At 43.7% G+C, this 12,440-nt stretch overlaps 1 protein-coding gene across 7 annotated transcripts in view; it reads left to right on the forward strand.

The window, feature by feature from the left end:
* The window catches only part of LOC118972705 (putative histone-lysine N-methyltransferase PRDM6), a 359,903-nt gene that overhangs the window by 40,415 nt on the left and 307,048 nt on the right, over positions 1–12,440 (forward strand). For 4 of the 7 annotated variants that reach the window (XR_012124844.1, XR_012124843.1, XR_012124846.1 and 1 more), the window contains one exon: positions 5,727–5,796. The exons of 1 other annotated variant lie outside the window; for it this stretch is intronic. The gene's annotated coding sequence lies outside the window, so the exon portion shown is untranslated. Of the gene's footprint in view, positions 1–5,726; positions 5,797–9,544; positions 9,650–11,037; positions 12,162–12,440 lie in introns of those variants that run through there. 2 more of the 7 variants (XR_012124842.1, XR_012124845.1) reach the window with 2 other exon arrangements.

Below are 12,440 nucleotides of genomic sequence, written 5' to 3' on the forward strand. Positions count from 1 at the left end.
GAGGTAGTGTTAGTCCACGGGGTTACAAGGCAGCAAAAAAAAAAAATGTAAATCTCATTTTTCCATACTAATTTCAGTGTTAGAATATCAAAGCAATATCCTTAGGGTAAGATATTTCTTGGAAAACAAATATAATGAGCAGATTTTAGACCCCTTACCCCAGCTGTATTTTGCTGTAGTCTCTAAGGTGCCTCATGTTTTGAGCCCCCCTAGGACCCTGGGGTCTGGTTCTGGAGTCCAGGGTGGAGAGGGGTCATGTCTAGGTGAAGAAGATTCTGAAGGCCAGGCTCGGGGGTATCCCAGCTGGTCCCAGGACCGGTCAGACTCCCTGGGCTGACTCCCAGGCCAGGCAGGCCTTGAGGCCAGGTAACAGGGTGCCCTGCTACGAGGCCATCAGGAAGGCCAGCACCTCCCTGCCTCTCCGCAGTCCCTCGAGATGTTCACTGGGATGCACCCCGGTAAGACAAGGAGGGCCTTCTCACTGATCCCCCACCCCCGACTTTTGTGCATTCCTCATTTTGTGTATTCCCAACCCCAGCCAGTTTAGAGTGATGGCGATGGGCTTATTCTGCAAACCAGCCTCTAAGGGTTAGATCTCAGGTCCTGGGACCCAGCTTGACAAAGGGCTTTCTCCTAGCTCAGTGCAGCAAGTGCCCACGACCCTCTCCTTTCTGCCCCCTGGCTCTGCTCAGTACCAGGTATTGACAGTACCAGCTGTAATGATGACATAGAATCACCTCACCTGGTCCTTACAGTCACTCCTGTGGGTTGGTGGCATTAGCTTTCTTTAGATGGAAATGAGGACAGAGAGGTGAGCAGCTTGCCTGAGGTTCATGATGAGCAAGACGCCCCCTGGTTGCTCTAATTGTCTGGCCCATAAGCTGCCACCACCACCAGGGCTGCAGGGAATGAATGGGTTTAGAACTAGTGACTTCCACTCACTCCCTCATGTTGAGATCGGGAGGCACTGGCAACAAATGGCACTTCCATGTGTGTCAATTTAAAAAAAACATGCATCCCACATTTAAAATTATTCCATCTTCCCATTTCCCTTCTAAGCTTTTTCTCACCTTAGAACCTTTGTACAAGCTGTTCCATCTGCCTTAATGCTCTTCCTTTACAACTCATGGAGAGGTCTCCTTATCACTCAGGTCTCCATGTAAATGTCATTCCTTTGAGAGGCCTTATGGACCCACTCCTCAGGCTCTATCAGTTTTATTTTCTTTAAAGAACAAATCACAACCTGATTCTTTAAGTTTGTCGCTTCCTTGGGTCACCACTAGAATGCAGCCTCCAGGCGGGCTTCTGCATGGCAGGAGTATGCCCAGTGCCTAGACTAGTGTCTGAAACAGAGTGAATTAGTAAATCTGTATTGAATAGATTTCTCAGCTAAATTAATGAATATGTGATTATAATGAGAAATCTGGCAGCTTATGTCAGGAAGAATATTCAATTTTCTACCCTGATGCCTATGAGCAGGTTTCCTTTTCTTTACCCACACGGCTCATGTAATTGCTCTTGTTGTAGTCCAAGTGCCTTTATTGATCACTTACTGTGTACCAGGCATGGCATTCTGACACATACCATCTGTGATATCCAGGAAGCCCAACAAGAAAGGTCTCTGCTATTTCACGTCCATGTGGTTTGTATTAACTCTGTCCTCTGGCTGTCTTTCTCTCTGGCTGTCTCTGTCTCTCTGGCTGTCTCTGTCTCTGTCTCTGTCTCTGTCTCTCTCTCTCTCTCACATACACAAAAAAAATAAAATAAAATAAAATAAAATAAAATAAAATAAAATAAAATAAAATAAATGGAAGTCTCCTTGCTCTTTCCCTACATTCTCTATGTGATTTGTCAAGATATTTTTTTGTTTTAATGGGATCTGAATTAATAAAGGTTTGCTTTCCCTATTATAGTATGTGGAGAAGCTTTTCATTTCCTGCTGTCTTTGTGTGAAGGGCGGATCCTCACGGTTACCAGGACTATTAGGAAGGATACGACTACAACCCCTTGGATCTGAAGGCCAGAACTGCAGTGACCTCCACCATTAAGAAGACAGCTGAAAGCTTTGGAGTAGGAGGGGGACACATCTCACGGAGAGGCGAGCTGTCATGCAGCTGATGCATTGTACTTAGTGGAAAGGCAGAACGACCCTGAGTATGGAGTTGACCGTGTGTGGTAGGAGTTAGCAGGCTAGAAGCAGTGGTCCACAGACATCAGTGCACGAGCCCTTCACTCACGGAGGGAGATGGGAACCCCCTGAGGTGGCAGAGTCCCCTGGAGCCTTGGTGCAGGCCTCTGCCATCCTTCCAGTGGGGCCTCTGTTGTTCTATGTCACAGGCTTGCACTGTAAGCACTGTTATACTGATTATATAAGTCTAATTATGTTCCGAAGACTGCTCATTATTAAGGCAAAAATAGTAAGAATTGCATCATAGAGAAAGTATGATAAAAACACAGAGAGACAAGAAAGTTCTGGCACTGAGAGGAACGTGGCGAGTTTGAATCTTGCTGGTTCTGTTTTCTTGTTGCTTTTGTGCCTCTGTTCCAGCCCGTATCAGACTTGGCCTTGAATCATGGCCCCTTTTACTTGTGTCTTTCTCCCTCACTAGATTGTGAGTCCCTGGAGGCAGAGAGAATGTTTTATTTATTTCCTGGCCAAGCTCTGTGCACATAAACATTTGTTGAAATGCCTATAATTAAAGTTTAGTATCTGGAAAAGTTGCTTAAATTGGAGAATTCAAAGTAGAGGTAGATAAATTGAATTTGAATCCATAGTTGCTGGTGGAAATATCAAATTAAGGATGTGAGTTGATTAATTAGGTGATCTTGATTACTTTTGAGTGGAAGGCATTTGAATGACAGACAGCAGCACTGAGAAGTCATCCTAATTTTAGGGGAGGAAGATCCAGTAGTGAGTAGAACCCAGGGTGGTCCAGCCAGGAGACGTCTCTGCAATGGGAGGGACTGCAGGGGGCAGGGTCTGGGGCTGCTGCTCTGCCTGGGTGCCTGCCCAGGCGCCTGAGCCTCAGAGAGAAGGGCTTGGAGGCGCCACACCTGTGCTCATGGCCAGCCCTGCTGTACCTGCTTTGAGCGGATTTTTACAGAAACCTTCAGATGGGCAGAGCCAGTTCTTGAGGGCTGTGGCAGGAGGGACCTCACTTCCTCATACTGCTAGGCAGGAAAATAGATATGAGCGGGGTGGAAAGAGAATAAGGCCAGTAAAATCCACTAGAAGGGACTCAAAGAGTTAGCCAGTTAAAAAAAGAAAAGCTAGAAGGCCAGGAGCAACTTGGCCTAGAAGTTTGAATACTCCCCAGGTAAAGAAAAGTATCTCAGCATAGCCTATGTCTTCACTGTGTCAATTAGAACACACCATTGTAAGATTTACTTTAGCCTGCTCGAAGGCCCAGCTTATTTAGGAAGGATTCTATCTTAAAGTTAAAACTGCATTTTAATCAAACAGACAGTGGCTCAGCCCACCTTGGATGCAGGGCGGACAGTCTTGATTCATATGCTTCCAGACAGAAGCTGATATCCTGGAAAGGAATCAAAGCAGATATTTCTTGTGTTAAGTTAAAAAAAAAAAGAAACAATGTCTTATCAAAGAGGAACTTTCTGAGACCATTTGGCAGGTCCACACCTGGCCCTTTGTCACTTTCCTGAAAATCCTCAACCGTCTATAAATCCCCAGACCCTACACCTGTTGGTGCCCTCCTCTCTGAGGTCTCCCGCACTTGCTAAGTGCATAGTCTTAAAAATTTATCTCAGCCTTCCAGTGCGCCTCTTCTGTGAGGTCGCTCACACTCCCCTTTCTCCAGGTGGGCACTTGCTCTCTTTAAATAAAACTTAAACATTTCAGGGTGCCTCTTCTCCCTGAGGTTGTCCATACTTTTTCTTTCTTTAAGTAACTTTAAATAAAACTTTTACTCTGCTTCATTACTGTGCCTCTGTCCTTCAATTCTTTGTTGCGGCAGGGACAAGAACAGAGGAAAATACACAACGTTCCCCCCCAACAACACCTCCCTAGATGTTTGCCTTCTCTTTGACCTCTGGGAAGAAAATTTGTTCCTCTGACCTCTGCTGTCTTGGTTACACCAATTTGTTGTCTTTAATCTTTTTCTCCTGCTTTTCTGTTTCAGTTAGCACCGTTGGTCTTGTCTTTTAGATAAAAATCATTTATTCACCCATTCATTCATGAATAAGAGTATGAGTTTGGAATTATAGAGACATGAAGTTTAATCCTGGCTAGGCCACTGTATCAGTGAGGATGGGCTAGGCTATGCTGCAGTAACAATCCCATATCTCAGTGACTTAAACCCAAAAAAGCTTATTTCACTGTGTTTTATTCACTGTGTAATGTCCATTGTGGGTTGGCTGGAGGCTGTCCTCCAAATCACAGGCAGAGACCTGGACGGAAGGGGCAGTCACCACTTGGTACACTGTTTAGGACTATGGCAAGAGGAAAGGGATGTGGCAAATCATGCATTTTATTTATAGTATTTCTCTGGAAGTGACACACATTACTTCCCCTTGAGTTTAATTGTCTAAAACAAGCCATGAGACTACTTAACTTCAATCTTACCGAGTGCCTGGATGGAGAACCAGAATATTGGCACAGAGCTCTAATGACTAAAAAAAGCCATTTACAATCCCCGTAAGACCTTAGGTGGTACTGCAACTTGCTCTATGCCTTGGACTTGCCTGTAAAATGCAGTATATAATAACAGCACCCATCTCTTTGGTTGTCATGAAGGTCAGAAGAAGCGATGCATGAGTGTCAGTTACCTAGTGCTGTGTAACAAACTTCAGTGCCTTAACCAAGCACTTCCCTCACAGTTGGCAGCTTGACAATTTAGTTGGTGCTCATATGGACAGGTTTTGGGGGCTCAGCTGGGCTCTGTGCATTATGTGTGACTAGTTATCCAGGTGACCTGTCTTATGGAGGTTGTGTGGCTGTCAGCTGAGGCACTTCAACTGTCTTTCCCGAGGTCTTTCATACTTTAGCAGGCCGGCCTTTTGTGGTGCAGTCAGGCAACCAAGAAAGAGAACAAAAGACTAGGAGGAGTCTGGCAGCCTAAACTTGGAACTGTACTCCATCACCTCTTCTGCATCTTACCAGGCAAAGAAAGTCTACAAAGGCAGCCCAACTTAAAGGACCTGGATGTAGGTCCACATCCTGATGGATGGAGCTGCAAAACCACACTGAGAAGCTTGTGGATATGGAATCGGGCCCATTTGTGTAATCACCCTACCACAATCTTCCCTCTGGTCAAAATTATTCACATCCCTCTACATGCAAACTATACTCAACCCCTCTGAAGACCCTCAAAATTCTTACTCAATTATGTCATAAGGCTCAGAATCTAGGGTCTTGTAATATACATAAAACCCAGACGTAGCACTTCTTGATCTGGAGACCTGATGAACAAAAAAGAAGGTGATCTGTCTTCCCCACACACAACATACAATGATGCAACAGGGATAGGATAGCATAATAGCAGTAAATACTCACATTTGAAACAGACCAGCACTGACCCACAGTAACTGTGACATCCTTCTCGGCAGAAATGTTGCCCTCTGGGAGGGGAGTGCTCCTTGATTAGACCATGGTCCCGCTCCCTGGAAATGCTGCCCTAGTTGACTGTTGTCCACAACTCTTGGCTCTGCTCTCTGGGCTCTTGGTTCTACTCTCTGAGACATGCTTTCTTCTCTGTCACGCTCCACAGCTACTTCTGAAGAAATTATCTATGGTGCTTGCTCAGGAGTCTTCTCAGCCTGCTTCCTGGCCATAGAAAGGTAAGGATCCAGAGGCCTTTTTGCCTGTCGAATAGTCTTAATTCCTCTTGGCCCAGGCTGGCCGCATTTTTGCCAGCACAACTCCTATCAACAACACTGTGGAGTTTCTATGTATTTTATGATAGCCACTTCATTTTCAAAAGGCCACACACACAATTACTTCAACGTCTGTCCCTCTCTCTAGACTTAATGAGATATTGAAATTATGTTTCTGTGAGATGTTTCTCGTAAGCTTCCTAAAGCCCATTTGATCATCTGGGGAGTTCCACTGGGTGGTGCATTTATTGTTTATAGGTCTTAACAAAAGATCTTAAAGCCACATATTATGGCTTCATTCTTTTTTAAGAGATTCACTGGTATACTTAGCATATGATTGAGTGCACAAACAAAAATCTAGTCTGGACATACATTTATACCTGTGACATTATCACCATAATCAAGATAATGAACATATGCATCATACCAAAAACTCTTGGGGGACTTTCACATTCTCACCCTCCCACCCGTTCTACTCTCAGTCCCATCCTAAGCAAACATTTTCTGCCATCTCCCGCACAGGTTACTTTGTATTGAGCAAATGGAATACAGTTCCATTTCCTAACATTTTATATAAAGGGAATCATACAGTATGTACAGCTTTTTTTTTCTTTGCATTCCTTTGCTTAGCTTTCTTGCTTATTTATTTTGAGATCATCTGTATTGCTAATTCATCAGTACTTTATCCTTTTTATTGCTGAGTACTATTCCATTATATGGATACAGCATAGTTTGTTCACCCATTCATCCATTGATGAATATTTTGGATAGGTCTAGTTTTGGCTCTTACAAATAAAGTTGAGGTGAATATTCAAGTAGAAGTCTTTGAGTGGACATGTGCTTTCATTTCTCGAGGTTAAATGCCGATGAGTGGAATGGCTGCGGGATGGGATAGGCATATATTTAACGTTTAAGAAACTGTCCAACTGTTTTCCAAAACACTTGTACTGTTTGAGTCTCCTGCCAGCAGCCTAAGAGTTCTAGTAACTCCACAGCCTCACTGACACTTGGCGTGCAGTCTGTAATTTTAGCCATTCTCTGTGTGCATCATGGTGTCTCACTGTGTTTAGATGTGCATTTCCCTACTGACTGAAGATGGTGAATATCTTTACAGCTGCTTAATTGCCATGATTTATTTGGTCACATATTTTGCCTATTTAAAAATTGAGTTGAGAGTGTTGAAAATTCTGTGTATATTGTAGATGCAAGTCCTTTATCAGATATATGATTTCCAAATATTTTCTCCCAATCTGTCTGTGGCTAATTTTTTTATTCTTTTGACCATGATTTAGGAGAGCAGATCTTAATTTTGTTCAAGTCCAATTTATCAATTTGTTCTTTTAAGGATCATATGCTTACTGTTGTATTTAAGATCATTTTGTTTAACTACAAGTCATGGAGATTTTCTGCTATGTTTTCTACTAGAAATTTTGTGACTTTAGGTTTTACATTTAGGTCTATGATTTGTTTGCCTTAAATTTTTTGGTATGGTGCAAGATATAGGTCAAAGTTCTTTTCCTTTTCATTGATTGATTGATTGCGTATGGTTATACAATTGTTCTAGTCAATTTGCTGAAAGACATACTTTACCCAGTTAATTGCCTTTGGACCTTTGTTAAAAATCAATTCACTGGTGAGAGCATTTCCTGACAAGGATCTCTGAAGATCCACTTCTCCATAAAAGCAATGAGAATACTGGTAAATATGGTCAAAAGTAAGTTTTTCAGAAATCAACCAAAGGCTTGCACTACTATGCTGAATGTTTATTTAAAAAGAAAAGAAGAAAGACAGAGAAATAAAGAAAAACAGCTGAATCTCAGTAAAAATCTAGCTTTGCATATTTTAAGTTAATTTCTCCCCAGCCTCTTCTATTCCCATCCCATTCTAATGGAGCAGGATTTAAACTGCACCTCCAGTGAGTAGAGGCCCGAGATACAGAAAGGTGTGGCCAGCAGAGAGCAGAAGGGTCCTCCACCCATGCGGGCATCTCAGGGGCTGTGTGTGTAGCTGGCACCCAGGGCCCTGTGGGAATGTGGTGGGAAGGAAGCCGAAGAATGGGCACAGATCTTGTGGAACTAGATACACGAGGCCCAGATGCGGGCCTTGATCTTGAGGGTAATGGGCAGCACTGATGACTGTTAAACTGACAGCAGAGAAACTTCAGCCTGAGGCTTCAGAAGTCCCTCTGGCTGTAATGAGCAGAGAATCCCAGGTGTAACCTCATGTCGCCTGAGACACTGATGAAATCAGAGGTGCTGGACCCTCAGAACTATTGCTAAATCTGGAGTTTATCTCCTCTGGACGTGCCTTGTTATCAAAGTGTGAGGGTGGGTATTTGAGATAAATAATAAAAGACTCCTTTACTTGTTCCAGGGGCTCTGTAGGAACGTGGCTGAGGGGAGGAAGGGGGACCCAGCCATCCTCAGTCACACAGCAGGCTGGTGTGAGAGGCTGCGCTCTCAGAGGCCAAGGCACACTGCAGCCCTTCACGGCCCCAGACCAGGGTGGGGCTGCTCCCTGGCTAAAGGACGTCACGGTTCCTGTCCTCTGTCCTGTGGATTCACAGAAAACCTTATCCTTCTGAGCATTCCTGTCCTCGGGAGAAAGAGGCCAGGCTTTGAAGAAGGACTGCGGGAGGGCGAGCTCCGTGGGCACAGGGCAGCTGCCTGGAGCCTTGCTGCCCACCTCCAGCTCCGCCTGGGGCCCCATCTGCCTCACCGTCTCCCAGGAAAGGCCGGCTGTGTCCAACCCTAGTGCATGACCTCAGGCTATTGAAAAAGAGAATTTGGAAGAGGGATTTTTCTGGTTTCCTTAAAGCCTATCAGTGAGGCATCCAGTTATGCCGCCTATATGAGGCTCTCGTTACTAAAATATCCTGGATTGTGATGCTAATAGCAGATTTGCTAAATGGAAATGAATTCTTAATGTCATAATTTGCCTTTTCCTTTTCATCTAATTCATTTTATTTCTAGTTGTCACTTCCTAAAGGCAAATGAAACTTGGAAACATCTCTTGCCCTTTTTGCTTGTGACATATTTAGTTGGCTTTCATCACATCTCAGAATTTCTGAGGACTTGTCTGCAAGCAGCATGCCCGATGGGCCTGTGAACATTTGTTTTAGTGATGAGTGACCCCCACCCCAAGAACCACTCCTCCTTGGGCAGCCTTACCTCCAGCTTGATGCTACCTTGAGGTAGAGCATGGGAGACCCAGTCAGCTGGAGATGTCACCCAAGAGGGCTGGTGTCTCCAGGCCCCACCGGTCTTTGGCTACTGATGCCATAGCAGTAGCAAAACCCAAGTGTCAGAAGGCCTTGCACACCCCTGGCCACGCAGGCCCTCGGCATTCCTGTGTGTGTGGGAAGGTCCCTGGGAGATGTCCTGGGCTCACAGATAAGTTTGCACATCGGCTTGCTGAGCATGGGCGAGACAGAACCGCATGCTTCTGTGGCTTGGGGGACAAGTTGCTTCTCTCTTCCTACACCCGTGTGTGAAGGGGTGCCCGCCCTTAGAGAAGCAAATCTGCATTCTCACTTACAGCCCCCTCATGACTGGCCAAAGGGCTAGGAGAAGGTCTGATTTCTGTCACGGCCCTGTGACTGTTCAGAATCAGCCCTACTCTCTGCCCCCTGAAGCTCTGTCTCCCGGTAGGATGGGTGGTCGTCCTGGAGGTGCCTCAACCACTGACGTGAGACTTGTGCTGACCCCCACAGCCATCCAGAAGGGCACCTGCAGGGGACTGATGAGGTGCTGCGAGCCCAGCTCAGCAGGAAATCCCAGCGTGCAAGCACATTCAGAGGCTGGAAATCATCCTTAATGTCAGGACACATTTGGCACCTGCTGTTACAAGGGGGCCCTTGCCCAGGTGTGGGCTCACTGGCCACAGACATGCGAGTGAGTGTCAGCAGGCATGAAAGGTGAGGATGAGTCCCCGATTGGTCCAAATGCATTGATCCACCACTGAATAAAATTTTGTTCATTCATTCAACAAATATTTATTAAGTGTCTGCTGTGTGCCAGGCACGATTCTAAGTGAGTGGACACAGTGGTAAATACAACAGCTAAAAATGTTTGCTCTCCTGGAGTTTATTTTCTGGTAGATAAAAAGATAATCAGAGCAATATGAAGTACGTTAGATGAAGAAAGGTTGCAGGAAAGGGAGGGGGCCTCGGAGTGAGGGTGTTGCAAATGTAAGCAGTCAGGATGATGTTAGAGCTGAGATCTTGAAGGCATCTGGGTAAGAGCATTCCACGCAGTGGAACACCAAGTGCAAAGGTCCTGAGGTTGAGACGGGACTGCTGTGTTTGAGGAAGAAACTTGCTCAGCTGGAGAGTTGTAGGAGATGTTAAAGAAAGTGTCATAGGCCATTTTAAGGACTTTGCCTTGATACTGGGTGATATGGGATGCCAGAGAGTGTTTTAGAGCATTGAAAAGACATGATGCTCTTTATGTATTAGAAGGATCATTCTGGCTGTGTGTTAAAATTAGACTGTAGGAAGACAAGGTCAGGCTCAGAAGACATTTGCAAAAAGCTTGGCAGGCAGTGATGGTGGCTTGGACAGGGTAATAATGGTGGAGGTGAAAGCAAAGGTTTACATTCTGAACATATTTTGAAGGTAGGGCCAATAGAACTTAGTTGATGGGTTGCAAATGAAATGTGAGAGAAAGAGCAGAATTCATGGCAATTGCGAGGTTTTTGCCATTAGAAGCCAGAAACATCATGCCGCCCTTTGTTGACGTGGAGCAGGTTTGCAGATCAGGAATGAGGTTCTGGACACGCTCAGTTTGCAAGCCTACGAGCTAACCAAGCACAGATATGAAACAGGCAGTTGGCTGTGTGAGTTGAGAGAACTCATGAGTGGAGGGAGATAGACATGTGAGAACCATCAGCACTTCTGTGGTGTTTATGGCCAGGGAACTAGAGTAGAATATAATTCATATATCAGGGAAATAATGATGCTTTAAAAGTACACATGAAAAAAATATAAATAAAGTACACATGCAGCAATGTTTTCAGCAAGTAAAGGACAACACTTAGGAAACGCTTTTCAGTATGGAAACAGCTTTCTTAATTCCTACTCACTTTCTTTGTCCAGTTGTGTGTTTTGATTCTGAATAAAAGGGGGAAATATTTTCACTGTTAAGAAAGAGAGATTAATATAGAATTATTCCAAAATCAGGTTCAAACTGTGATCTGTACTTTCAGTGTACTGGACAGAAGAACAGCCCTGGAAAATGGGCATTGCATGAGAAGATTCTGTGCCGTCATGGAAAGGAAAAACCCGGTGTTAGAGCTACCAGCATTCTGGAAATTGACTCTTTTCTTTCATTCTTTCTTTTTTAATAGCGAACAGTTGAGAGAAAGCTTTTAACATTTTAAATATCCTTTAACTATGGCTATTTATTTCTGTGAACTGATTTACATATAATTAGAATACCTACAGGTTCTGAGGGAAAATACATCACATTCCAAGCTATAGAAATACAATGTTGGAGGCTTTTCAGGGAATAGAGAACAATAAAATAGGAGAAAAGTATGAGAGTTCCATTTCTTTAATAATTCACCAGTATTTTCCAGGCTCCCAAATAGATTTTTTTAAAAGTAGATATGGGGAGGTAGCTCTATGTTTTCCATCAATCTTCTAATTAAAACAGGATTTTGGGGGAAAAAGGTGCTTTGTTCACTGAAATGATTCTTTTCATTGAAGATGCTGAACACGAATTCCGTCCCGGTATAATATCATCCCTGAGCTGCTTGGCTGGCTCACTTGCAGTTGAAATTCAAGTGGATCTTGCAAACTGTTCCTTTCATGGTTCTCTTTTGTTATTTTTTATTTTTTCATTTTTAGTTGTCTTCTTTTATTTTTATTTATTTATTTTTTTACAGCTCCATTAGAGTAAAATTTATTAGTTTTCCCATGTGGTCACAATGGAGAAATTATTTTTCTAATCCTTTTTATATTATGACTAGATTTAATATCCCATATATTTTTCTTTTTCCCCTTTTTTTATTAAGGTATCATTGATATATAACCTTATGCTCAGATTTCACATGAGCAACATTGTGGTTACTAGATTCTCCCTATTATCAAGTCCCCACCACTTACCCCATTACAGTCACTGTCCATCAGCGTAGTAAGCTGCTATAGAGTCACTACTTGTCTTCTCTGTGCTATACTCTGCCTTCCCCCATGCCCCCTTTTATATTACATGTACTAATCACAATGATCAATCCCCTTATCCCTCCCTTCCCACCCATCCTCCCCAGTCCCTTTCCCTTTGGTAACTGTTAGTCCCTTCTTAGGTTCTGTGATTCTGCTGCTGTTTTGTTCCTTCAGTTTTTGCTTTGTTCTTACGCTCCACATATGAGTGAAATCATTTGGTACTTGTCTTTCTCTGCCTGGCTTATTTCACTGAGCATAATACCCTCTGGCTCCATCCATGTTGTTGCAAATTGTAGGATTTGTTTTCTTCTTATGGCTGAATAATATTCCATTGTGTATATGTACCACATCTTCTTTATCCATTCATCTACTGATGGACACAGGTTGCTTCCATTTCTCGGCTATTGTAAATAGTGCTGCGATAAACATAGGGGTGCATCTGTCT

This window comes from Manis javanica, chromosome 14 (genome assembly GCF_040802235.1).
Source record: "Manis javanica isolate MJ-LG chromosome 14, MJ_LKY, whole genome shotgun sequence".
NCBI lineage: Eukaryota > Metazoa > Chordata > Mammalia > Pholidota > Manidae > Manis > Manis javanica.